This window comes from Lissotriton helveticus, chromosome 9 (assembly GCF_964261635.1).
Source record: "Lissotriton helveticus chromosome 9, aLisHel1.1, whole genome shotgun sequence".
Taxonomy (NCBI): Eukaryota; Metazoa; Chordata; class Amphibia; order Caudata; family Salamandridae; genus Lissotriton; species Lissotriton helveticus.
Genome location: NC_136070.1, coordinates 273998003 through 274023960, shown reverse-complemented (window position 1 = coordinate 274023960; position 25958 = coordinate 273998003). Strand labels below are relative to the sequence as shown.

Here is a 25958-nt window from a genome sequence, read left to right as displayed (position 1 = left end):
ATAGTGCTGAAACTGAGAAAACTTGTGCTTGATGAAGGACATGAATTGGTGCTTGTATTGTCATTTTTGAATGCCTCATTGCCGTTACAAATGATCCTTGATTTTGCAATGGCATCGAAGCAGTTCAGATGTACACCTTTGTTTTCAGTTGTGTTGGACGTGGTACCCAGAGACAGTTTGTTATATTTTTCTGCAGGCATGATATTAATTGATGCACCACTGTCTATAATAAGGTTTGTAGCGCAGCCATTTACCTTCCGCGTTATCTTGGGACAGTTTCCAAATGGATTTGGTTTCTTCAGATGGTCATCTCTCTTTGACTTGTGTTCTTCTTTGCAAGCAGCCAGTCCTATAAGTGCACGTTATTCTGCAGTCAACATCACCATTGACATCCATTTTCTTCTCTGTCACTCGATGATGTTGAAGAGAATTTGGAAGAATACATTTATGATGATTGACTTCATTCAGTCTCTACTTGCTTCAATTGATGTTGCCGTTTGGCCTTGTGAGCATGGCTAGACTGCTCCTGGAACTTTCAGGTGGCCATTTTCTCTTTTCATTATGACTCGTTTGTTTTCTCCTTTGCTTTGCAGACCATTATGAAGTGGTTTCATTCCCACAGCCTTTGCATATCTTTCCAATGGTGGGACATTTGCCTTCATGTGGAAAGGAGAATCCACAACGAGAACAACAGAAACACAATCTTTTTTTCTTTAGAGACATCATTTTATGGAGCTTCACTTTGTGTTTCTGCTTACTTGTCATAGTCATGACTGATTCATTCTGGACTGTTCCAGCTTCCATATTAGCAGCTTGTTGATCTGTATGTTCCTCAGCTCTTGCAGCCAAAAGTACCTTTTCTAGACTGTGTCTCTCCTCATGCGTAATCTGAGCAAATTGAAGAGGCACCCTTCGATGACCCTGAGACGCATGGCTTATTCGTCATTGTATGCACAGACTTTGCAGTGCTTGATAAGGGCATCAAGTCTTTCAACAACTCATCCATCATTTCACCAACTTGCTTGTCTTGCCTAATTGAAAATGTTCGTTTTTATAGTTGATATTCAGCATTGGATTGAACGTGGCTTCCAACTTTTATTTGATTTGATGGTACGATATTTTATCAGCTTTGGATATTTTCTTTATCACTCCCTTCACTCCATCACCTGCAAGGTTCAAGTATTTGATGATCTTTTTGTCATCTACTTCTAGAGCATCTATGAAGTCTTCGAATGTTTCGATCCATGCAGTCAATCTAGTGCCAATATTTTGCTTCTTGGTGGTGGCGAATGGGGGTGGCGGTTTCAAAAACACAGCAGCATCATAACTTGTGTTGGGACTCACTGGTGTTGGGAGTATATGCTGTCCCGACAATGGTTGCTGCTCACTTGGACCTGCACCTTCTGTAAGCGTCAGCTGTGTGCTTACATCTGAGTCATCGCACCCAGGCTGATGTCGTACGGCTCCATCTTCCTTCTTGACGGTGAGTAACAGGTTTGTTGCTTGCACATGTTCATCACTGCTCTCAACTTTATGCATTTTACCTGGTTTTCGCTGCCTTTAGTATTTCTGCTTTGTATGGACGATGGCTCTGTGTTATGCTGTGGTGCAGTATCACTTTTTTCGGCCTTACCAATAGGCTTCTGGTGGGATCTTTGCCTGTTCTCGTCTGTAGGACCTTAACCCTCTTAGAGGGCCTTGCAGGAGCTAGAGAGGCTCTTTCACTCCACATACTCCAAACGTAGACTGCTTCTTGGGGCACCTGTGGCACATACAAGGAGTACTCTAAGGGAGAACAATTTTGTTTCGTAGGGGCACATATCCCCTACTGGTCATCAGTTGTTGGGCCTAGCCCCAGCTCTGGAGTACACCAATGATCACAACACACACAGAGTTCTGTAACACATGTATTTATTATTCAGCATGCAACCATTAACTGAATACAACATGTCATAGACTTTATTGACCACAGCCAGTCACACCCAAATACCCTTTGATTGCATAACTTTGTAAGGAGTCCATCAAGGACCAAAAGAGTCACATGATCATGCAACACTACACCATCCACTATATGAGCACTGTAAAACATGTCTCTGGCCTACCACCTCAAACTGTAGAGTAGTTATAAACTGCCTTTTCGACCTGCCAAAGTCTATTGGATTGTTTTTAATACTTCTAAGTCACCCCCAAAGTAGACACTGAAGCCTAGTAGGGCAGAGTGCATAGTAGGCCATGTGTACTTATGTTTTACATGTCCTGGCAGTGAAACACTTCTGAAGCTGTTTTCACTTTTGAAAGGCTATCCCTCTCATAGACTAAGACTAGATTACCTTATTACACTTAATAAGTGATCATTTAAAATCCTCTTTGGTGGTTCAGTTAGATTTGAAGTTATTATTCTAAAAATGTGACTTTTTAAAGATGCCATTTTTCTGCCCAGTACAACTATGTCTTTCTGCCAGTGCCCTTGGTCACATGACTGTGATTGAGCCCCTGTTGAGGGTTGTGTATTTTTTCCAGACACGAGGACAAAAGATCCCTGGAAAGTTCTTTACTCCTTAGTGTCCCTGTTGTCAATGCCCCTATTACAGTGTTCCATTGTCACTGCTCTGGCACAAATATGTGTGCTCCTTTGCCACTGTACCTGTGCATTGTCCCTATGTCAAATCCAGGGCCCGTGTTCCAATGTGCCTGTCCCTGAAGCAGTCATTGTCCCAGTTACCCCATATGACAAGTAACATTCCTGTATCCATGCAGGCATCTATTGGCTGGTGGTATTTTGTTAATACCACATCCAATGTCATTGTTACTGTATCAATTTTACAGATTTGGTGTCTTCTCCCTATGTTGTCAAATTGTTTCCATATGTAGCCCCTGCCTGAAAGTGCTCTGGTGGAAAAGAAACAGAAGTAGGGATTATGGGCAGGTTGGTAGGAACCCTGACTTACAAAGGTTCCAAGAAAAGATATTTGGAATGACTGAAAAAGTGGATCATGGTTGGGTAAAAATCTGTTCGTAAGAATAAACTGAAAAGTTGCTAAATCCCATTTTTGTGTAAAGAATAATAGCACTCGGGGGCGCTAGCGAGCCAGAAGCAAGATGGCCGCACATTAGTGCAGCTCTTCTGGTCTGAGCTATTATCCTGCATCTATCCTGTTGCTACCATGGCATCCACAGCTACTAGTGCAAGTGCTGGAATCAGGAGATCCTGGGCGTCGGACTGATATGCTTCTGTCCTCCTGAAGAGACTGTTGCACGGGTTGAAGGGGTAAGGAGGTCACAATCCCTTACTGGCCAATTCAATGAGCTTCCGATCTTTCTGTACTTCTGCCCTCAGCAGGGGGACACCCCTGACCCCCTTGTTCGAGTAGAAGATAGCTGGGTTGTGCCAGGGCATGAAGATAAATAAATGTTGCTTCTTTGGAGAAAAGTCCTATAATTCACATCGGTTATGTTAGAAGTATTTATTTGCACTTCTGGAAATCATGGATGGTGCAACAAGTGAACAGCCAACACTTGTTTCACCCCTACATGGCCATCTGGATTGGGGCTTCTTCAGGGCAGTAATATGTTGTAAAATAGTTGCGGCTGTCAGCGTCCTGTGAATTTCGAATTCGATCTTTGAATCGCAGCGTAATGCCTGGTCTGTATCTATCAGGTCCTCGATCGCGAGGATTATTGGACTTTTCTCCAAAGAAGCAACATTTATTTATCTTCATGCACTGGCACAACCCAGCTACCTCCTGAAGAGACTGTCTGGGCGTGAAATGGCTCTTGGGCGGCTGAGGCCTGTGCATGCCAATGTCGGAGACCAGCGGGCTGTGAGAGGTGCGCGGTTGGAGCCTGGGCTGGGACTCGCTGCTGCTGTGTGCGGCGCTGTTGCCGGTGGAGAGCCGAGGCTGAGGGGCGGCTTAAAGAGGTAGCGGCTGGCGGTGAACGTAGCAGCTGCGGTGGTCGGCGGCTGTTGCAGAGGAGGGGACGGTGCAGCGCTGACACTGATCACTCGAGCACCGGTGTGGAGGTAGGCCGCGGAGCGTACAGTGGAGCGGCTGCGGCAGTCGTTGCATCTTTGAGCGACTAAGTGTGTGCAATGCGGCGGGTAATGAGGTAGCAGCGGTTGAAAGTGTATACCGTGAGTCTTTGAGGCGACCCGCCTGGGGCCAGATTCTGTGTGCTGTGTGGCGCGGGGACCCTCTCTGCCGGTCCCCTGCAACTTGATCCGCCGCCATTTTGTAGTTGCAACTGCTGGGGCCTATCTGCCGCGATCCCCTTGATGCGGGCAGACTGACGAGACCCTGTGAAACTGCTGCCGCCTCGGGCTTGCTCATAAATGACACTGCAGGGCTGCTCCCTGAGGACTGCTGAGAATGAGTAAGGCCAGATATTTGCGCCTTTAGAGCCGAGTTTGCGACGAGCCATGTGGTGGTGAAGGGGCTTCTGAAGCACCTGGTACCCTGTTAGGGTAATTTTGCTGAGGCCTACACTGAAGGCTTTGTTTGGACTGTGAAGGCGGTTTGCTCCGGCCTATAGTAAGTGGACGCTAGGCAGTTGCGCAATTTGGTCCAGAGCGTTGTGTTTGTGTGCTTTGGGGCAGGCAAGTGGTATTGGTGAACAGCTGCAATGGGTAAGCCGGACCGGCCACTGCAATCCAAGTTGTTCTTTGAATCCAAGCGACAGAAAAAGTCCACCACCCCTGCGGTGTCTGATACCGAGCAGGAAATGGAGGCGGGCAGCTGTCGCAAACTGGAGAGCATGATGTTGGCAATGCAGCAGAGTATGCATACCAAAGATGGCAAAATAGACAATCTGAATCTACGCATGGACGCTATGGCCTCAAAATTGGATAAGCATGGTGCTCGCTTAACAGAAGCAAAACAACATATATCCACTGTGGAGGATAGGGCAGAGGCGGTCATTACTTCATGCGCACAAATGGACAAGTTGCTGGAGATAATACAGTCAAAGAACAAAGATTTGGAGGCCAGATCGTGCCGGAATAAGTTGCGCATCACGGTGTGGCAGAGTCAACCAATGTGGGGAAAATGGAGCTGTATGTGGAGGAAATGCTCAAGTCAATGCTTGGAGTAGAGCATTTTTCCTCGCTAATGGTGGTAGAGAGGGCGCATCAATCTCTGGCGCCGCGTCCTGTCCCAGGAGCCTCTCCCTGGCCAACCATCGCCTGACTCCTTAATTATCGTGACAGGGACACAGCTCTTCGGTTTGCACGGGAAATGGGCACAACTACATATTGAGGGATGGAGATTGCTCTATATCCGGATTTTACCAGCAGGCCAGGAGGGAATTTCAACCGGTTAAAAAGAGATTGCAAGCACTACAAATTCAATATGCAATGCTTTATCTGGCGAAACTACGGATCCATCATGGTAGCAAGCCAAAGATCTTCAACATGCCCAAGGATTCTTTACAGTTTGTCAAGCAGCTGGAATGAAAGGAGAAGTCTAAAGATGCGGGGGACGAAGGGGATGATGAAGACTGAAGTGCTTGCAGGATGAACTGATACATACCTGTGGTTTTGATATATTTTCATTCTGAGACTGGTATAACATGTGTGTTAACATTTTTCTTTCCCTCTAGTAAGGCACTTGCGCTATGCATAATAGGTTTGCATGCTTAGTACAACAGAGTAAGTTGGACACTTCTCAGGAAGCACTGCGGGCTATGTTACTGCCTCAGTTATTGACTGTTACCTAGAAGACTTTGATTGTTAGAAATATTGGGGTGGTGGTGTTGGTCTGCTTGAGTGGTCATGTGTAGTATGTGATGGGTACGACTAGACAAGTCTTTAGAGGGGTGGCGCTGCCCTGGTTGTTGCATGTTGTACCAAACATGTTCTGGGTGGGTGGCCTTTTCATAATTGTTCGTACTGGGCACATGTATAACTAGGATATTGGATGGGCGTGGGCATGCCACTGAAGAGCAGCCCGAGCTCCCCTCTTTTTTATGAGGTGATCAATAGGCTGCTGGTGTCCCTCATGAGGGTGCACCCCAAGATGTTCTGTGTTGGGGAGGGTTCGGTGAGTGCACAGGCGACTCACAGTGGGTTGGATTGTTTTGGGTTACTGGTTCCTTGAAGCCTATTTTGGGTTGCCTTAGAGTGATTGGGAGGGTGGGGGGTGGGGGGATATGGGGATGCGGCGATGTCCTTGGCATGGTTGAGGTGCTGGGGTGGGTGGGGAGTGATTGTTGTAGGGGTGTTAATGTGTGCAGCTGTGCAAATTGTGTTGCCAATCTACTGTATCATACTCTGGTAATGCAAAATTTGATCCTTTGTACTGGGTGTTGTCTCAGCAATGCGGATAATGGAGGGGACAGGGAAACTCACTTGGATTACTTGGAATATCAGGGGGTTAATTAATCAGAAAAAAACTAGCCAAGTACTGATGTATTTGGACCGTCATAATGTTCAAGTCGCGCTCCTACTGGAACTCATCTTAGTAAGCATACTACCTCAGCTGTGGCAAAAAAGTGGGCTGGTGCATGTTTCACCTCTTCATACTCATCGTATGCGTGGGGGTGATGGTGTTAGTTAAAAAAAGTATTCCCTTTGTAAGTAGTTATGAAGAGATTGACGATAATGGCCGATACATCATAGTGCAGAGGAGGTTATGTGGTACTTTGATTACGATGGTGAATGTCTATGGCCCCAAAAATTGATGACTCTGAATTTTTTAAAATGCTGTGGAACAAAGTTTATAAGCTGCCGTCATCTGCCATCATTTGTGGGGAGGATTTTAATGTGGTGCTGAATCAAGAGATGGATCGCCATTCGAGAATAAACGCTACTGTTAAAAAGGCTGCGCAGGCTGTTCATGATGGTATGTGTGACTTGGGCCTTACCGATGGTTGGAGGCTGGGACATCCTGGGTTACGGGAGGGAACATGCTACTCAAATACACATAACACATGGTCCCGTTTAGATTATTGGCTCGCGACGCACAATGTCAATGCTTGGGAGTCCCGGGTGTCGCATTTACCAAGAACATTGTCAGACCCTGTACTGCTTGTCATGCAAATACCCACTTACGCTCCGGCCCCATTCCAATGGAATCTACAGCCCTCGGCTCTACTAGATCCAGTTTTTAAGGAAGGCTTACGGGTAGCTATCGAAAATTATTTAAATGACAATCTTGGGTCGATGCAAAGTATGGGCACTACATGGGAAGCATTTAAAGTGACTATCCGGGGGGCTTGTATAGGCCTGCAGGCAGGTGTGCTCAAATCTCTGAGTGAATCCATGAAAAAGATAGAGCAAGACCTGGTGAGACTGGAGCGGCAGTATGAGGAGGCGGCCCGACAATGCGACCTTGGCTGCTATACGCTCGCAGGTGACTGAGTACAATGAGCTGGCAGATCAGACGCTTCAATTTATCTGATTGAAGCGCGTTCTTGAAAACTAAGGTAGGGGGCTCATAGCACTCGTGATGGGTGTGTTTCAATGTTACCATTGAAAAACTGAATACGTTTTTGATTGTAAGGGAATGTTTTGTTTCCTCTTTCAGATTTCCTTTGTGGTCCTGATGAGAATCGGACAAATGGTCCGGTTTGAAAAGCGTCGACCTTTTTGTTGTGGTATCCTATGTCAAAATGAACATGTATTACTAATGGTTTGAACAAAAGTGTACCTTTAGCATTGGGAATGCGGGATAACATTGTAAATCAGATTCACTCCTGCACAATTTCTGTTACTCATAATTGAAACTATCCCAATCCTTTGACTTAGGTTCCAATTGTTTTTTGTTTCATGTTTAGTTCTTCGGGAGTTTGAAGGCGTGAATGTCAATGTGAGTGTGAGCTGAGTCAGGTTACGTCTCAGATGTCGAGTATAAAAGAGGTTGTTTGAATTTTGAATTTTGTGTATTTCATGGCAACTTTTGTGTACGTCTGTCTTTCTAAGGATTTTAGGAGTCACACATATTTATTGAAACAATTTGTATTTTGTGTTCTCTGACAGTTTGAAAATAAATAAATCTTGATGGATTAAATCCAATTTTTGACTAAGAATTCATTGGTTTTTAGTCTTTTGCAATAGGTCTTTGTTATAGTAGGACTCAGTATTGGCTCTCTGTTTTGGTTTTTCAAGTATATAGACTCTGCCTTACAGAGGTGAGTCAAGGCCCTTGTTTGTTTTTCGAGCATTGAAGCGGATACTATATTCGCGAGGCTTCACTATTGAAAACAATAGTGTTTTGTTTGACTTTGTGGTGGACAGGTGGTTTGCCTAAAAAATAATTGTTTTTTCACTTCATGTATGTGTGTTATTCGTTTTGTGTTTCAATCACTAACACGACGTTTTGTGTAACAACAGTAGGACTATGACTGAAAGTGACACGTTCGCTTACAGCGAAGACCATATCCAAAGACTTATCAACGCCCCAACCGCGTTTGCTTCAGCTATCTTGAGTGTTTCAGCGAAGACTCAAAATGAGTCTGATAAACTGATAAGACTAAAGAAAAAACAGATTAGGACCGATTTACACGGGCATTTTTTGATCCAACATCTGAGGGCAGGAACAATCCCTGGGGGACTCCAGATCCGGAACATCCCTATGGTATTTATCGAGGACCCGGAGTATGAAAAAGGTTTCAGCTGCATTGAAACTAAATGCAGTTGTGATCTCATGGTGCTAACCGTGGAGACAGCTCTACGTCTATCTAAGAAACAATTAGATGAAATAGAAACTTTGGAGCCAGAAATAAAAAATAATCAGTTGATCACTGATGCCAAAACATTGCTAAAAAAGGTTGATAAAGAAATCGTTGACTTTAAGGACTACACAGTAGCACAAAAAACAAATAAATTTGAAACGGATAAAAATAATTTCTCTCTAGAAAACACCTACCCTTATCTCCATAAAGATTTTTATACCCGGACAGACTCTAGGAGATATCTGCAGAACTCTCAGGGGAGATCAAGAAACAAATTTCTGACGTTTTCAGATACCTCATCTTCATCAGGTTCGAAAACGGGAACAAATGAGCTAGACACTAGTGGCGCTAACAGAAGAGGTGGCCAATTTAATCAACAACCACAAAGGAACAATCCGCAGCCTTTTTTAGGCAGAGGCCAACGGAGAGCCAGAGGCAGACCCCGATACAACTCCCAACCATGGGAAATGACAACGAGGCGCCAATTTTACAAGAACTAAAAATATCCTCATTGTTCAACCTATCGGAGCGAGTTCTGACAGACACAGAGAAACTGGTGCTAGAAAAGGGACTTTCCTTTGTTCCATCAAGGAAGACGGATTTTGTTAAAATGAAACTGGAAGTCCTGGAATTCTGTCGCAAAATTAGGCTTAAAACTTTTTTTAAAGATCAGGAAATGGAAATGAATGGAGAAGTAACAGGCCTAAGGAAAACATCTAACTTTTGCCTCCCGGGGAACAAAATTCCCAAAGAAGTTATAACTTTTGAAAAAATGCTGTTATCAGCAATTGCCCAGATGGAATCGAAAAAACAATACATCAAGTTTAACTTGCCTAAGGATCAAAAAGATGCCATTTTCTCCCTAAAAAACGACGCATCTATAGTAATCAAACAGGCGGATAAGGGAGGTGCAGTAGTACTTTGGCAGACAGACAAGTACCAAACTGAAGTTATGAGACAATTAGGAGACACGGACTGTTATAGAAAGATCATAAAGGACCCTACAGTGGAACTCCAAGGACAACTGTCCAACTTGATACAAAGGGGGCTTGAGGAAGGCTTCTTGGGACCCAAAGAGTCATTATTTCTTCAAAATAAGAAACCTCGAATTCCATTATTCTACGTTCTCCCCAAAGTCCACAAAAGTGAAACAAACCCCCCCCCCCGGGAGACCCATCATCTCGGGGTGTGATTCCTTGCTGGAACCAGTGTCAAAATATATTGACTTTTTCTTAAAGCCACTCATTTAATTAATTCCAGCACATTTGCAGGACACGACTGCCTTTATTAACAGATTGGCACACATAGAGTATGATCCATCGAGGCAACTACTGGTTACAATGGACGTGGTTGCCCTGTATACCCAGATCCCACAGGAAGAAGCCCTTGAGACTCTACCCTATTTTCTAGATACCAGAGAATAACCGGTCAGGGTACCAATGGATTTCATCATTGCTCTTGCCAAACTTGCGCTACAAAAAAACTATTTCTTGTTCGGGACTGATTTCTTCTATCAAATCAAAGGGGTAGCCATAGGCTGCCCCTTCGCACCAGAACTAGCCGTCCTGTTCATGGGACTATTTGAGGACACATTTATCCTCAATAATAACCCATTTATGGAATGTATCACACACTATATGCGGTACATTGATGACGCATTTTTTATCTGGAGCAGTTCCGAGGAACAACTAAAGGACTTTTTGAACTGGCTTAATAGACGGACAAAAGACATCCAATTTACAATAAATTTTGCAACACATCAAATTAATCTCTTGGACGTCAAAGTTTATGCATCAGAAGGGTCACTGGCAACCACACTCTTCAGAAAAGACACGGACCGCAATAAAGCATTGCACTATACAAGCAATCACCCTCGAAACCTCCGTCAAAACCTACCTTTTGGTCAATTCTTAAGGATTAGGCGAAATTGTACATTTAAAGATGAATACTTTGAACATGCACAAAATCTATTTGAACGCCTGAAGGACCGAGGGTATCCAAGGAAATTGCTGAAGCATGCATTACGTCGAGCCTGGTGGACACCTCGAGAAGCCCTTCTGGAAAGGAGATGTAATCCACCGTTACAGAGAATTGTTTGCGTAACGACTTTTGGCCCTAATGCCAATCAACTCAAAAAAATCATTAACCAAAATTGGCATTTGGTCAAGAATCTTGATGTCAGTCTACAACAACCACCCCTCTTCGCTTTTAAAAAAGAAAAAAGCATTGCCAATTTTGTGGTGCGGGCAGCATTACCCAAAAAAGAAACATCCACACTACGGAGTATGCTGTGTTTACAGCCCATCCAGGGTCACCATAAATGCGGCACTTGTGCGTGCTGTGACAAAACAATGGAAGGAGACGTCTTTTCATATAATGGCATCTTTTGGAAGCACTAAGCTTTTTCAAATTGTAAAACGAAGAATGTCATTTACGGTATTCTATGTCCCTGCCCCAAACTATACGTAGGCAAAACTTCACAGGAAATCCGACAGCGGATTACTCAACATAAATCTAGAGTTCGGAGTCTAGTGGCCAATGCACCATTGGTCAGCCATTGGCAGTCTGAAGGACAGACAGAGAATGACATAAGATGGACTGTCCTCTCCAAATTGGAAAGTGACATCAGAGGTGGCGACATGGAAGCCAGACTAAGCCAACGTGAAGTGCAACTCATTATGAGATTTAACACGGTCACAAACGGGCTTAATGAATTCTCTGAGATCCCGCGGGTATTTTAGGTTGTTCAGCCGTGCCTCTTGTGATTTTCGGTACAAAAGGGGGTGGTGATGGACGGAGCATCTGAATCAATCAAACACTCACACCCAGTCAAAAGATCTGGGTTTAATCCATTACCGTTCTTTAGCCCACTCTGCCACCCCAGTTCAGACATGACTATATGCAAATCAGTCTGACCCTGTGCCTCATGGGAACAGTCCAGCCCGAACTGCCAAGCCATGTCTTCCCTGGACCGGAAACAAGCTTCCGAGGACCGGTTTCTGGCATTCCAGCCGTCTTCAGCCCGGCTTGCTTGAATCCAGTGGCAAAGTGAGCAAGGGACTCATGTCTGAGCATACCCTGCCACACTTATGGCGGCCAAAAGCGGTACAAAAGGGGGTGGTGATGGACGGAGCATCTGAATCAATCAAACACTCACACCCAGTCAAAAGATCTGGGTTTAATCCATCACCGTTCTTTAGCCCACTCTGCCACCCCAGTTCAGACACGGCTATATGCAAATCAGTCTGACCCTGTGCCTCATGGGAACAGTCCAGCCCGAACTGCCAAGCCATGTCTTCCCTGGACCGGAAACAAGCTTCCGAGGACCGGTTTCTGGCATTCCAGCCGTCTTCAGCCCAGCTTGCTTGAATCCAGTGGCAAAGTGAGCAAGGGACTCATGCCTGAGCATACCCTGCCACACTTATGTCGGCCAAAAGCGGTACAAAAGGGGGTGGTGATGGACGGAGCATCTAAATCAATCAAACACTCACACCCAGTCAAAAGATCTGGGTTTAATCCATCACCGTTCTTTAGCCCACTCTGCCACCCCAGTTCAGACATGGCTATATGCAAATCAGTCTGACCCTGTGCCTCATGGGAACAGTCCAGCCCGAACTGCCAAGCCATGTCTTCCCTGGACCGGAAACAAGCTTCCGAGGACCGGTTTCTGGCATTCCAGCCGTCTTCAGCCCGGCTTGCTTGAATCCAGTGGCAAAGTGAGCAAGGGACTCACGCCTGAGCATACCCTGCCACACTTATGTCGGCCAAAAGCGGTACAAAAGGGGGTGGTGATGGACGGAGCATCTAAATCAATCAAACACTCACACCCAGTCAAAAGATCTGGGTTTAATCCATCACCGTTCTTTAGCCCACTCTGCCACCCCAGTTCAGACATAGCTATATGCAAATCAGTCTGACCCTGTGCCTCATGGGAACAGTCCAGCCCAAACTGCCAAGCCATGTCTTCCCTGGACCGGAAACAAGCTTCCGAGGACCGGTTTCTGGCATTCCAGCCGTCGTCAGCCCGGCTTGCTTGAATCCAGTGGCAAAGTGAGCAAGGGACTCACGTCTGAGCATACCCTGCCACACTTATGGCGGCCAAAAGCGGTACAAAAGGGGGTGGTGATGGACAGAGCATCTGAATCAATCAAACACTCACACCCAGTCAAAAGATCTGGGTTTAATCCATCACCGTTCTTTAGCCCACTCTGCCACCCCAGTTCAGACATGGCTATATGCAAATCAGTCTGACCCTGTGCCTCATGGGAACAGTCCAGCCCGAACTGCCAAGCCATGTCTTCCCTGGACCGGAAACAAGCTTCCGAGGACCGGTTTCTGGCATTCCAGCCGTCTTCAGCCCGGCTTGCTTGAATCCAGTGGCAAAGTGAGCAAGGGACTCACGTCTGAGCACAGCATTGTGATTTTCAACAAATTGGCTGCACCTCCGATTGAAGGAACACAAGTAGACCCCCGCCTTCTGGCCCAGATGGTCAACATAAAGGGTCTAGGAACACGACACTATCAATATTTTCCAATACAATTCTGAACTACAACTTCCAGGTATCCTTCGCGGCCATGTGACCCATCGACCTGTTTTGCTCAATTTCAACTTCCACGCTAGGAGCAGGCACACGAGCACTTCTGGGTGATGCGTTCCGCACCGCTAGACTTTGCCGCGGTACGAGCCACATGAGATCGAATCTCTGTTTTCAGGTATGTTGCTGCTCCGCAAATATATCGATCTTCTTGCATCAACATTCCTGCTTAAATAACCAGGAATACGTATTCATTGTTCTTCACCTGTCTCTTCCAGGACAGCTAAAAACATTTATTGCTATACCGTCCTTGTTGGAAATGAGACGCCACCAGCGCCTTTCCTCTTGATGCGTAAACAAAATCTCAGCTCAGCGGCCGTCATTTAAGGTAACTTTATGGCACCCCCACGCTAAAATTGTGTATTCATACAAGCTGAGACGCCTGTACGCTGAACCTAGCATTCTGCATTACTGTGTCCTGCAGCTGCATAAAAAACTACAAAGTTTATACACCCGACGTTGTGACCCGCCCTTCATCTCACAGCCTAGTGCTACGATCATTAAAGTGTTTTTTCGTCAGCTACGACCCACTGCTCTGCAGGTAAAACCAACTTCCGTGACAATGACAAGCCTGACAGCAGGTACTAACAAGCACAAACTAATCTGTCACTGATAGTATGATGTTTCTGTTCCACAGACCCAGACGCTTCCATTTATCTGATTGAAGCGCGTTCTTGAAAACTAAGGTAGGGGGCTCATAGCGCTCGTGATGGGTGTGTTTCAATGTTACCATTGAAAAACTGAATACGTTTTTGATTGTAGGGGAATGTTTTGTTTCCTCTTTCAGATTTCCTTTGTGGTCCTGATGAGAATCGGACAAATGGTCCGGTTAGAAACGCGTCAACCTTTTTGTTGTGGTATCCTATGTCAAAATTAACATGTATTACTAATGGTTTGAACAAAAGTGTACCTTTAGCATTGGGAATGCGGGATAACATTGTAAATCAGATTCACTCCTGCACAATTTCTGTTACTCATAATTGAAACTATCCCAATCCTTTGACATAGGTTCCAATTGTTTTTTGTTTCATGTTTGGTTCTTCGGGAGTTTGAAGGCGTGAATGTCAATGTGAGTGTGAGCTGAGTCAGGTTACGTCTCAGATGTCGAGTATGAAAGAGGTTGTTTGAATTTTGAATTTTGTGTATTTCATGGCAACTTTTGTGTACGTCTGTCTTTCTAAGGATTTTAGGTGTCACACATATTTATTGAAACAATTTGTATTTTGTGTTCTCTGACAGTTTGAAAATAAATAAATCTTGATGGATTAAATCCAATTTTTGACTAAAAATTCATTGGTTTTTAGTCTTTTGCAATAGGTCTTTGTTATAGTAGGACTCGGTATTGGCTCTCTGTTTTGGTTTTTCAAAGATCAGGAAGTGAAGCATCTGTCGTGGCAATGCAAAGCTTGATATTATGGCGAGGGTGGGAGACCGGGGCGTGCTTTATCAACAAGACCATTAATGTACAGGCAAAAAAGGGTAGGAGCCAGAACACAACCCTGGTGCACCCCTTGGCTCACCGGGAAGCGGCCTGACAAGTCCCCCTGTTTCCCACATCTTACCCGGGCATAATTGTCCGAGTGCAGTCTCATCAAGACATCGAGTAAGTACTGGGGTAGGCCCAGATCCTGTAGTACATTCCACAGTTTACTTCTAGGTACTAGGTCAAATGCCGACCGCAGGTCAACAAAGATCATGTAGAGGCTGCCACCATCTACAGTCACAGTTTTCCAATAAATGACCTGCAGTCTAAACAACTGATCCACCGTTGATGTGCCCTGCCTAAAACCCGCTTGGAAGGGGGACAGGATCTCGTTTTCTTCCATCCAGGTCTGTATTCTTCCTAGAATTATTCGACCCATCAGTTTCTGCGTCACGTCTATAAGGCTTATTGGCCTATAGTTTGACGGCTTGAGGGGGCAACCTTTCTTAAGAATGGGAACTATTTCAGCACCCCGCCAAGTATCCGGAGGGTCCATACCTTCAAGTACGCTATTAAAAAGAACACCTAAGTACGGAACCCATACTTTCGGCTCTGAACAATATAGATCTCCCGGTATCTTATCTAAACCAGGGGCCTTATTAGGGGCACGTTTCAAAATCGCTTGCTCTACCTCCTTGGATGTGATCTCCCAGGCCCCCTCCACTCGATACTCGTGGGGGAGGCTTGGGGGAGAAATCTCTGGGCAGACTCCGGTCTGAGAGGAGTACAAAGCCCCAAAGTATGCTTCCCAGGCTGAGGCAGCTATATTTGGTTCATTGGCCACAGCACTGTCCCTGCTTCCACAGCTGACAATTGCCCAGAAGGTTTTAAAATCTTTGGAATTGAGTGCAGTTCTAAGATCTTCCCAGTTTTCTGCCTCCCAATCTTTTCTCGCCCTCTGAATAGCCTGCTTGTAGGTGCTCCGACAGAGCTTTATCCTAGATTTATCCTTAGACTTGACCGCAAGGAGCAAGTCTTTCTTGGCTTCCCTGCAATATGCATTATACCAGGGATTCGGTAAGTCTAAGTTGGTCCTCGGTTTACCCGCCGTACTGAAGACATCAGAGAGGATCTTGGTGAGGCCTTGATGGATTATCCGAGCCTCATTCCCCCTCCCTGGGCTGTTATCGCTGTCTGGGACCTCACCCATATCACTTAGACTAGGTAAATTCATTCAATAGACCTCTGCAAGTTTGCCTGGGGAATCTATTATCTTTGGCCACTTAACTCTTCGCCTATTATTCGCTAAAAGAAGCGGGGGACCAACAGGATTCTAAGAAGGGGCTGGTTTTGGAGTACCCATACTTTCTGATTTTAACGTCATAACCAGAGGGTTATGGTCACTGTCTTTTCTTTCATCTATCTTAAAGTCCAGGACCATACCCCATATTCTGTGTTCGACTAGTATGTAGTTCAAAATAGAATTACGACCTTCTCAATTGAATGTCATATGCCCTGGTCTATCGGATTTCGTCCTCCCATTACAAGCCCTAAGAGAAGCCAAAAGTGTAAATGAGTTGATTTGCAATACTAGAGGGGACCAAGCTCTAAATACCTGAATCTGTGGTGCCGGTATATGACAGATTCGGTCTTCATCCTCTATATCAACTTGACTTGTGAGGGGCTCAAACTGACAATTAAAGTCACCACCCACAATTTGGATGATAGCCGAGTCTAGAGTTGAAGAAAACTGCTGGATCTGATCTATATTGGCAGACTCCTTCCCACTCACGGTTGGACGGGAATATACATTTATCAAGGCGATTTGTCTGTTTTCTGGAAAGGTAAGCAAAACACACTGGACATCTAGAGACCCTGTGGGGATGTCAATAGCCTGTGCCCCTAAGTGAGTGCACAACCAAATGCTATGCCCCCCCCGAGGGTCTCCCCATTCCCTTCTTAGTTGCTGGTATGCTAAAGGTGGAATACCCCCGCCTTAATGTCTCACCCAATGCCCAGGTTTCCTGGAAGAGGCAAATATCGCTACCTTCCACAAAATCTCCCCACTGTGGGCATAGCAATTTATTTTTAATTCCCGCCACATTCCATGACAACATTTTCACTGTTTCTTTTAGCTCGCCCTCCCTGGATTCTGTTGTCAGTGGCTCTGGATCTAATCCTGAGATAAGCGTGGCATCCATACTGTTTGCTATGCAGTTTAGGCTGGTCCCACCACCCTCCGACACAGCTGCCCTTTCCACTACCACCTGTGGCACTGTGCCTCTAGGGCCCACTTGGCTCCCCATACCGGAAATGCTAATCTCTACACAAGCCCCCTCATTACAGTTCATAGTTCCCTTAGCAGCACACTCTGGGTCCCTCCCCACAAGTCCACCCTCATCTGGACTAGATGCTTCACTAGGGCACCCTGAAAAGTCAAGGCGGCTGTAGCCCGTAGTCCATACACAGGGCATCCTTGTTCCCCCTAGGGCACTGGGGTGGAATACGCCGTCAATCTATCTGGTCTAGGACACTGAATCTGTTGCTCAGTGCCAGCATATCCCAGCTGGGAGTATTGTTGTTATTACCCAGCGAGGGGGCCTAACCACCCTGGGTTCTAGATCCAAAGGTGACATAGTCCTCCCATTGTTGCTGCCCTCTTTCCCCAGTGGGAGTTGGATAGAAATAGGTCAGGGGTAATGATTGAATTTGCGTTCCCAGGTCACTAGGACCCCAATTAGAAATATAGTCCACCACCTTCCTATCTCTAAAATTGACCACAACACAATCACCCCTGATATTTTTCACCCTTGGCCCCACCTATTCAACACGACGGGCAAAGAGAATTTCACTTGATACATGGGGAGGTAATGGCCTATTATGGTTAAGCCAATGCGTGCATTTATTTTTAAGGTCCCTATACTCCTCCCTTTTCCCCCGATCCAACACTGGAACTCCTGTCAGAACAATGACATACGGGGCAGACTCAGGGTGGAGATCCAAACATTTCAGTGTGGTGCTAGAATGGACAGGGCCTTCACCTCCCATGTTTGGGACTTGTCGATTAGCAGCCCCTCCACCCCTCCTGCACATAGAAGTTGTACCCCCCTCACATCATTCCCGCTGTTCTCCCTCTGCTGCATCAGCTGTACCGATGCAACAGTACCTTCTGTGCTCTGAACATCTAAATTGTTTGGCACTAGAACAGGGGGGTTACAGGTGGCATTGGCATTAGCACTACTTACACCACCAGTGTCCATCTGTACAGTATGAACAATAACATCCAAACTTGAGCCTGCCCCACGCCCCCCTCCGGTTACTGGTTGGGTACATTCTAGACATGACAACCTGTTCTCAATATCATTGAGTCTTTCATATAGGGGGCGACAAGTCTCTACGAAGATGGTTTCCATTTTTACCCAGAGTTCCTCTCCATACTCGTTTGTTGAAGTTGGATTTGTGGTTGGCGATGTCATAGGTATTAGTCCCAAGCGATGGTTGGTGTCTCTATCGATAACTGAGCCCTCTATGGTAGTAGACGCTTGTCCCTCAACAGTGGTGTTACATTTCTGAATTTTGGCTTTCCTCTTATTTGGCGGAACGTCCCCTCATTTTCTTTTAGCCACTGCCACCGGTGGCTTTAGATCCCTCATGGAGCTGGTAGCAGATTGCGTTTTTAATTTGCCCACCGGAGATCCAGGAGGGTCAGGAGAGCCAACCCTATCTGCCAACCCCAGATCAGGTGTAGCTAGCAAGGAATCCAGTGGGGCTGGAGATTGTACGACGACCGGCCCTACTATGGTATTGGTGGGTCTAAATTCCACTTGCATCTGGTGAAGTCCCTCGCTGTTAGCCCCCCCTGCTGGTGATCTAATCAAAACTGAGTGGTTAGGGGATGGTGCCTGCGCCAAGTGGCCCAAGGAAGACCTTTTGTCCCAATTAGGGTCAAGTGATAGCCTTTTCTCCACAATATCAATTTGGTGGGTCAGCATTGATGAGGCCCTGATCAAAAATTGGTCCAGAGTCCCTATAAATGAGCCACCAGGGATTGACTTTCTCCCCTTTCCTACATGTACTGTTGCCATTGGTTAGACGGTGCAGTAGTTGGTACACTTATTCTCCAGAAAAACCAATGAAATGTGAGCTTAAGAATATTTTTCACTGACCTTAATGGAGCTGTAGAGTGAAGGCGAAAGAGGGAGGCCCCGTCCCATCCTTGTACGGCCTTGAACGGCCTCAAACGGTCCCGCCCTTGTCCTGGGCTTCTCCCGGGACGCTCCTGCACAGCAGAAGAGGAAGTTGTTTAAGTAGTGGTAGTGCAATGGGCGTTCCTCTAGCTCAGGTACAGGTGTGGGCGGTCAAAGGCGGTCAAAGGCTCCTGGGACTTCGAGTCCTTTGGCTGTTCCGTCCGCAAACTTGGCAGACTCCCCCAGTGTCCTCCGCATATAATCCTGCCCTCAGTAAGCTGCACAAATCCCTGGAAACGCTGCGGCACCCGCGAAGCGGGTGCGGCGAGGTTTTGTATCTGCGGGCGTGCAATGGGCGTTCCTCTAGCTCAGGTACAGGTGTGGGCGGTCAAAGGCGGTCAAAGGCTCCTGGGACTTCAAGTCCTTTAGGCTGTTCCGTCCGCAAACTTGGCAGACTCCCCCAGTGTCCTCCGCATATACTCCTGCCCTCATTAAGCTGCACAGATCCCTTGAAACGCTGCACAACCACAGAGGTTAGTCCTTTTCGCCTTTTGAAAGGTAGGGATCCTGCTTCAAAAATTTGTCCTTGGTGGCTTAAAGAAAAGTGTAACAGTAATATTAAGACTGATTAAGACTGATTATAATAAAAATTATACCACATTAAGAATAAAGGAAAAACAGAAGAAGTACAAAGAATGGTTTGATAAGAAGTGGAACACTAAACAACATGATTTTAAAGTTGGGGAATGGGTGAGAGTAAAAAAAACAGGTATACAAAGTAAATGTTTTAGCAGGGTTTATAGACCTATCAAAATCACCAAAGTTTTCAGGAATTCAATTATAATTCAAGACGGCAAGTTGTGGAATATCAGACGAGTTTCTAAGTGCCCTGAAAAGTATAGTACCAGCTTTACATCACATAATGTTTGTTATGATGACTTTGGGGTTGATGGGTACTTGCCGGGTACTTCTCATAATGTTCAAACAAGTAATTTGGATACCACAGGTGTACGTTATGATTCTATTGCGAATAGAGTCAAGGACTCTACACGTTTGAGATCTGTTCCTACAAAATTTCTAGATTATATTAGTTAGTGTGTTTGCATTCACTGATTATTATATACTGTTAGCTTTTCTTTATATAAGGGAGATATGTTACATTCACAGTATAAACCTTGCTGCCATGTGGTTGTATTTACATGTCATACTAATTCTATTAGAACCTTGTCTGAGAATGCAACCTCTCAGGGATTCAGTTGCACTGTTGCTCTGGAGGTCTGAGGTCTGTATTGCTGTGCTGCGACCTTCATATTAAAATGTATTTTAATATAATTTATTCTACTGGAATCTTTTACAGACTTTACCTCCCAGCAGGGCTCCTTGTCTCCGGGCTGCCTCTTCTATTTAAAGTGCGCCGGACCGAGTGCCTGGGATGACAGAGACGGCTCCGTGGACTGACTGAGCATTCAATGTTCAATGCGAATGGCAAAGGGAACCAGGCTTCGCGCACGCGCTCCTCTCCTGCCTTTGCCTACTGTGTCTGACATGCGCAGACCGTCCTGCTTTTTAGCATAATAAAATTAATTCACGAGCGCTTTTATTGAACGCTGTGGGCGAGATGCAAATAAAACCACACCACGGAAAATAGGGTGTAATTGGTACACGTCACTAGAGCCATACTGTATTTTATGTAATTACACAATTATGATTTACGACGTACATGCAGATTAGAATACTAGTGCACTAATCTGCCTGCAGCATTCATTGTCGCTCAACACACCAACACATGGCAGGCGACACAGTACAGTGTTGCGACACATAGTTTGAAAAGCTCTGCCTCAGGGCATGTATGTGCGCCATATGCGCACACATGTGAATTTCAGGGGTGCATCAGGGTATCCTTATGACACCCTTGCACCCTTGAAATTATTCTCAATTTGCGATTTTCAAATTGCAAATCGCAAATTGATAATAACTTCCCATTCATTACTATGGGCCTCCTGGCCCATAGAAATGAATGGGAAATGATTCCTTAATTGCGATTCGCAATTTGCTAATCTCAATTAAGGAATTTTAGGATATCGCAAAAAAAAATGCGATTTTCTACATACATCCCTATTTGCAAATCTCAAATAGCGATTTCTAAAAAATCACTATTTTAGATTCGCAAAACAGGATGTTGATACATCTGCCCCCTAGTCATGTTATTACTGTGTGTCACTTTCTCTATTATGGTCCAACGTATCTCCCTGTCCTTATATTCTTTTTTTTAAAGTATTGTGCTGTCAGTCTAATTGATGTCTTTTTACACCATATAGTGCTTGGTGTTCCCTGATTCTACTCTTAATTTTTTCTTGTAGTCATTCCCACGTACAATCAATTCAAGGGCAGTCAATCAGATAGACAACAATTTCCATGGTACATTTATGGGTAATCAGTCGCTTTGATGTCAAAATCATACATGTGGCTTTTCCCAATCTGAGTTAGTTAGGTACTGTAGTTCCCTAGGTCTTAAGTTCAGTAGAGTCATAGCAGGACCGGGTATTATGGAATATTCCAACACCCCCTCACATTGGCTTAGGATCTCCTTCAAAAGATCTTCACTGAAGGGCCGGACCACCCTACATGCAAATTGTCTCCTTCTTGTTCACATCCTCTCCAACACAATCCTGTTGTATGTGCATACATATGTTTCAGTTTCATTGGTGTAATGTTATATTGTACCATATGTGTATGCTTTGGCATTTTTGCACAAGGAAGATATGCCTAGGGTATCTGCCAATGTTAGATTGCTATATTAGTGATTAAAATACTTTGCCACCTTAACATATCCAATCATTGAATATTCGCCATGCATGCATCAGTATCGAGTAGATACTCAGTTGTATACAAATGGACAATGCCTTTGCTGACTGAGTGAGGGTCCTAGTCCAGGGTCAAAGTTCCTCAGAATCAGAGTTCCTCAAACAGATATATACAAGTTTATAAGGCTTCGTCATGGTGCCCACCATCAGCTGCCATCCCTCCAGAGCACCACAGCAGGCCGATGACCCAGCTTGGGCTGCCCAGCTACTTTAGTTCAGCCCCACTTTCAAATTAGCACACATTAGGCAGGCTGCAAGATGGCCTTTGACCCTCCCTACTGCCCCTCAAGCAGCCTGCTCTCCTCTGATCTGCCAATCCACTGCTTAAACGGGACCCACCCTACGCCTGCTGCTAAGCGCTGTTACTTCTAATAATCTGTGCGCGGCTGTGACCATGAAAAAGGGAGGCTCATCCGCAAGACCCCACATTTGTCCACCTGCACGCTGACACGAGATGCTGAAGTCCCGGCCCACAGACACTCCAGCACACAGTGGTCTGACATCCCTCACGGTGTGTCCAACACGACACCAAGACGGGGGCTGGCTTTTTCCAAGAGGGATTCTTAGCTATATACCTACATACATGCTAGGTACACTTAGGTACATCTAGTTGGGGTTTGCATCTTAGGAGTACTCATGATTACCGTCATGTATCCATATGCCTGCATATAATAATTGTTTTAGCACCATGGTAGAATGCTACCTTTTATTTACTCTGTCGGTGCTTATAACCATATACATCTGTTTCTTTCTAATGGTTGTTGCAGCACATGTATTTTATACTAGAATGCAGCTGGCTCAATAAATGCTTATTGAGAATGTCCCCACCGTTTATTCTGTATATCACTCTGAGACCGAGTGAGCACGAGTGACTGAGCGAAAAAAGCACTGTACTGTTTCCATGATCCCTGAGGGGTCAGGGTTGTCATGTTTGGTAGTTGCTAGAAACTACACGCTCATTGGTAAGGTTGAGGGGCTAATAGTGGCATTGTGAGCTAGCTGGTCTACAGACTAACATATGCATTGGGGGTGTTAGAATCAGTCTGGACACCAATCCCTTAGTTTATGTTGTCTAATCGCACTGATCCTATATAGATTTGTAGGAACTACACAACATGGCACACAACATCGGTGTGGTTCTGTAGTGAAGACGGGGCTCTGCTTGCACACATTGCTATGTTAGCGTAGGCGTATTAGAAGTTAAACACCATTTTGCCACTTTGCCGCCTTTGCACTCAACACTACATGTATCTGTTGTTGTAAGTTAAATTGCTTGATTTTCTTCACATGAGAACGGTCTGTTTTTCACATCCCTTGACTTACACCGTGACCTCAGTCGGTACACTCTGTGCAGAAGTCTTCAAGGTCAAAAAAACAATGGGGTCAATTCCGATTCGGGAAAAACCGCTCCGAATAGCCATTCGTATGACCCTTTTTTTACGGGAGCTGAAAACAGCCGTAAAAGCAGAGTTTGCGCTGAAACAGGTACGGAACGCCCCCCCCCGGTTACAGTGCGTACACCCCATGATCGCAGGGGTACGCACTGTACCCCATGTACGCTGGGGGTACGGGGCGTACCCTTGTGATCATGTGGGGTACGCACCGTACCCCATGTACGCTGGGTGTACGAGGCGTACCCCTGCGATCATGGGGGGTACGCACCGTACGGTGTGTATGTGATTGTGCGCTTCTCCATACGAATCGCCCTTACCTGACGTGGACCGTACGGATCGCGTCCTGATGCCCCAGTCCGGATCGTACTCGTCAGGTCGTACGGCGTGTGTACGAGTCGTACGGAGAGGGCTCCGGATACGATTCGTACGGACGTTTTTTTTACCGGATCGGAATCGACCCCTCTGTATGCTATTGATTCAGGTTGATCGACCCACGCTATAGACACAACACACACACAGCTGCAATGTCTGAAACTCGAGTGCCTTTAATATTGACACATGTCGGGAGACAGGCGACAGAGACGGGAGATGATTACCCTAGAGGTTTCCCTTCTAAATACTCATCATTTAAGTCCTGATAAAGTTCCCTATGTGAGAATTAACAACCTTGGTCACAGGTTGATTCCCAACGCAGACTGCAGGGTTTCCTTGATAACAGCCACTCACAAGGGCATGACCTCAGCTCATGCAGGCGTCTCAGCGACTGTCACCATCTTACAGCAATGTTAATGGTGGCGCAGGTTGTACAAACAGACTTGTGATATGTCCTTACTTGTGACGTTTGCCAGCAGATTAAACCTTCGACTGCTGTGCGTTCACCACATACACAGCTGTATATATCTAATAAACCATTTGGGTGTATTTATTTAGATCACTGCGGTCCTTTCTCCTCTGATACTGCGTATAAGTTCATCTTAGTTGCAGTGGATTTGTGCGTATGTTTGCTATGGGTTTGACCACAAAGGAGTGCTGATGCTCGAACTGTAATCAGGGATTTGCGTGTCTTTGTGGGAATTTTTGCATGTGGCACATTCCATTCTGACCAAGGTCCAACGTTCGCCTCTAAGGCGTACAAGGAAGCTATGGGTTTTTTTGGGATGCGGGTAAAATTTTCATCTCCATACCGGCCTGAGGTCAATTCTGTTGTGGAGCGAAGGAACCATGACTTAAAGCAATCCTTGACAGTTAGGGTTTTAGGTACTGGCAGGAACTGGTTGACGCATTTGTATAGCATACAACGTGCACTTAATAGTCTCCCTAGAAGGTCTCTGGTGGGCGGACCACATACAAAATGCTCTTTGGAATAAAACATTTTGTCCCGGACCTTGATGACCTAGATATGGCGCAGACAGCCATACCATTTGACGTAGATAATCATTCTGCTGTGTTACAGAACCTACAAAAGACTTGAGATAGTCTTGCAAAGGAACACTTGCCCTCCACATCTGGAGCTGAAGCTCCTCTACAGATTCCGGAAGTTGGCTGGCTACCCCGAGTCGGTGACCTGGTCCGTGAGAAGGTGAAGAACAAGGAGTTCGGCCCCTCTTATCATGCACCAGTTCTAGTGCTTGGCATGCAGGGGACAAGAACGGTAATTTTACCTCCACTTCCTGGTCGCAAGGCTAACATGTACATCTCCATTAACAATGTCAAACTACAACGAGTGTCCAATTCCTCTAAGTATGACTCCAGCGGTCTCTTGTCCAACAATGCTGAGAAATTCTCTTTGGGCCTCTGAAATACGAACAGGCCTGACATTGCCATTGTGATGCATTCAGTTACTAATCCATTGTTGAATCCACCAGCTGGTGATCTCCATGAAGATACTGAGAACACCTACCCCACAGATGTGTCGTTGCCTGGTGTGCAGACCAGTGCAGTTGACCAGTCACATTTTTCATTTGACATTAGCTCTACAACATCAAGAGCCCCTTCGAAAATTTCTATTTTTGCTGATTGTTTTAAACTAATTTTTTGATCCACCCTTGGACTTACATCTGGTTGGTGCTCATCTCTATTTTTTTGTTCATGTCGCTTGGATTTGTGGTTGTCTTTTTTCGTCTAGTTAATGGACATTACCTTACCAAGAGATCTACAATTATGTTAATTGATGCAACTTTGGCGCCCCACTAGTCATCACACATCATGAAGAGGGACCAGACTTTTGTTAATATCACTGCCTGGCCTGTGTTAGATGAGATTCAGGGCCGGTCCTAGGCATGGGCGGTATGGGCAGCTGCCCAGGGTCTCACGCTCAGGCGGCCCCGCCGCCACCCCCGCAAAGTGAGTAGACCGCAGAGCAGGGGGCCCGGCCCGACATGAAATGCAAATGCGGGAAAAGAGATGCGCGCACTCGCGCTCGCGCAGGCAGTAAGGCAGTTGAGTTAGTGAAACTAGTGCACCATCAACGTGCACGCACGCACCCCACCACCTAGCTTAGTGGTGGTGGTGCCTTAGTGGTGGTGGTGCCGTGCGCAGTGCGCAGTGCGCGGGCGGCAGCAGGCGTTTAATGATGTTTGTGGGTCCCAGGGCCGTCAATCTGGTAGCGCGCGAAAGCGCTACCAATGACGGCCCTGGATAACATTTTTTGGCCTGCCCCCGCTCTGCAGTGATGCAGCACGCACGCCGCATGCGCTCCCTGGCCTACAGTCTCTACTCTCTTCAGCCAGGAGCAGGGTGGATTCGGGAGTCGGTTTGGGCCACGTGGGTCGGTTCGGGCCCGGCCGCATTGGCGTAACGTCTTAGAAGGTAAGATCAAGTCAGTTTAC

The 25958-nt window shown here is 45.9% G+C and overlaps 1 long non-coding RNA gene across 1 annotated transcript in view; it reads right to left on the bottom strand.

The window, feature by feature from the left end:
* Window positions 1-19120, bottom strand: part of LOC144781241 (uncharacterized) — a 697348-nt gene extending 678228 nt beyond the window's left edge. The window contains exon 1 of the long non-coding RNA XR_013600920.1: window positions 18852-19120. This is a non-coding gene — a long non-coding RNA (uncharacterized LOC144781241). The remainder of the gene's footprint in view (window positions 1-18851) is intronic.
* Window positions 19121-25958: the final 6838 nt, after the last annotated feature.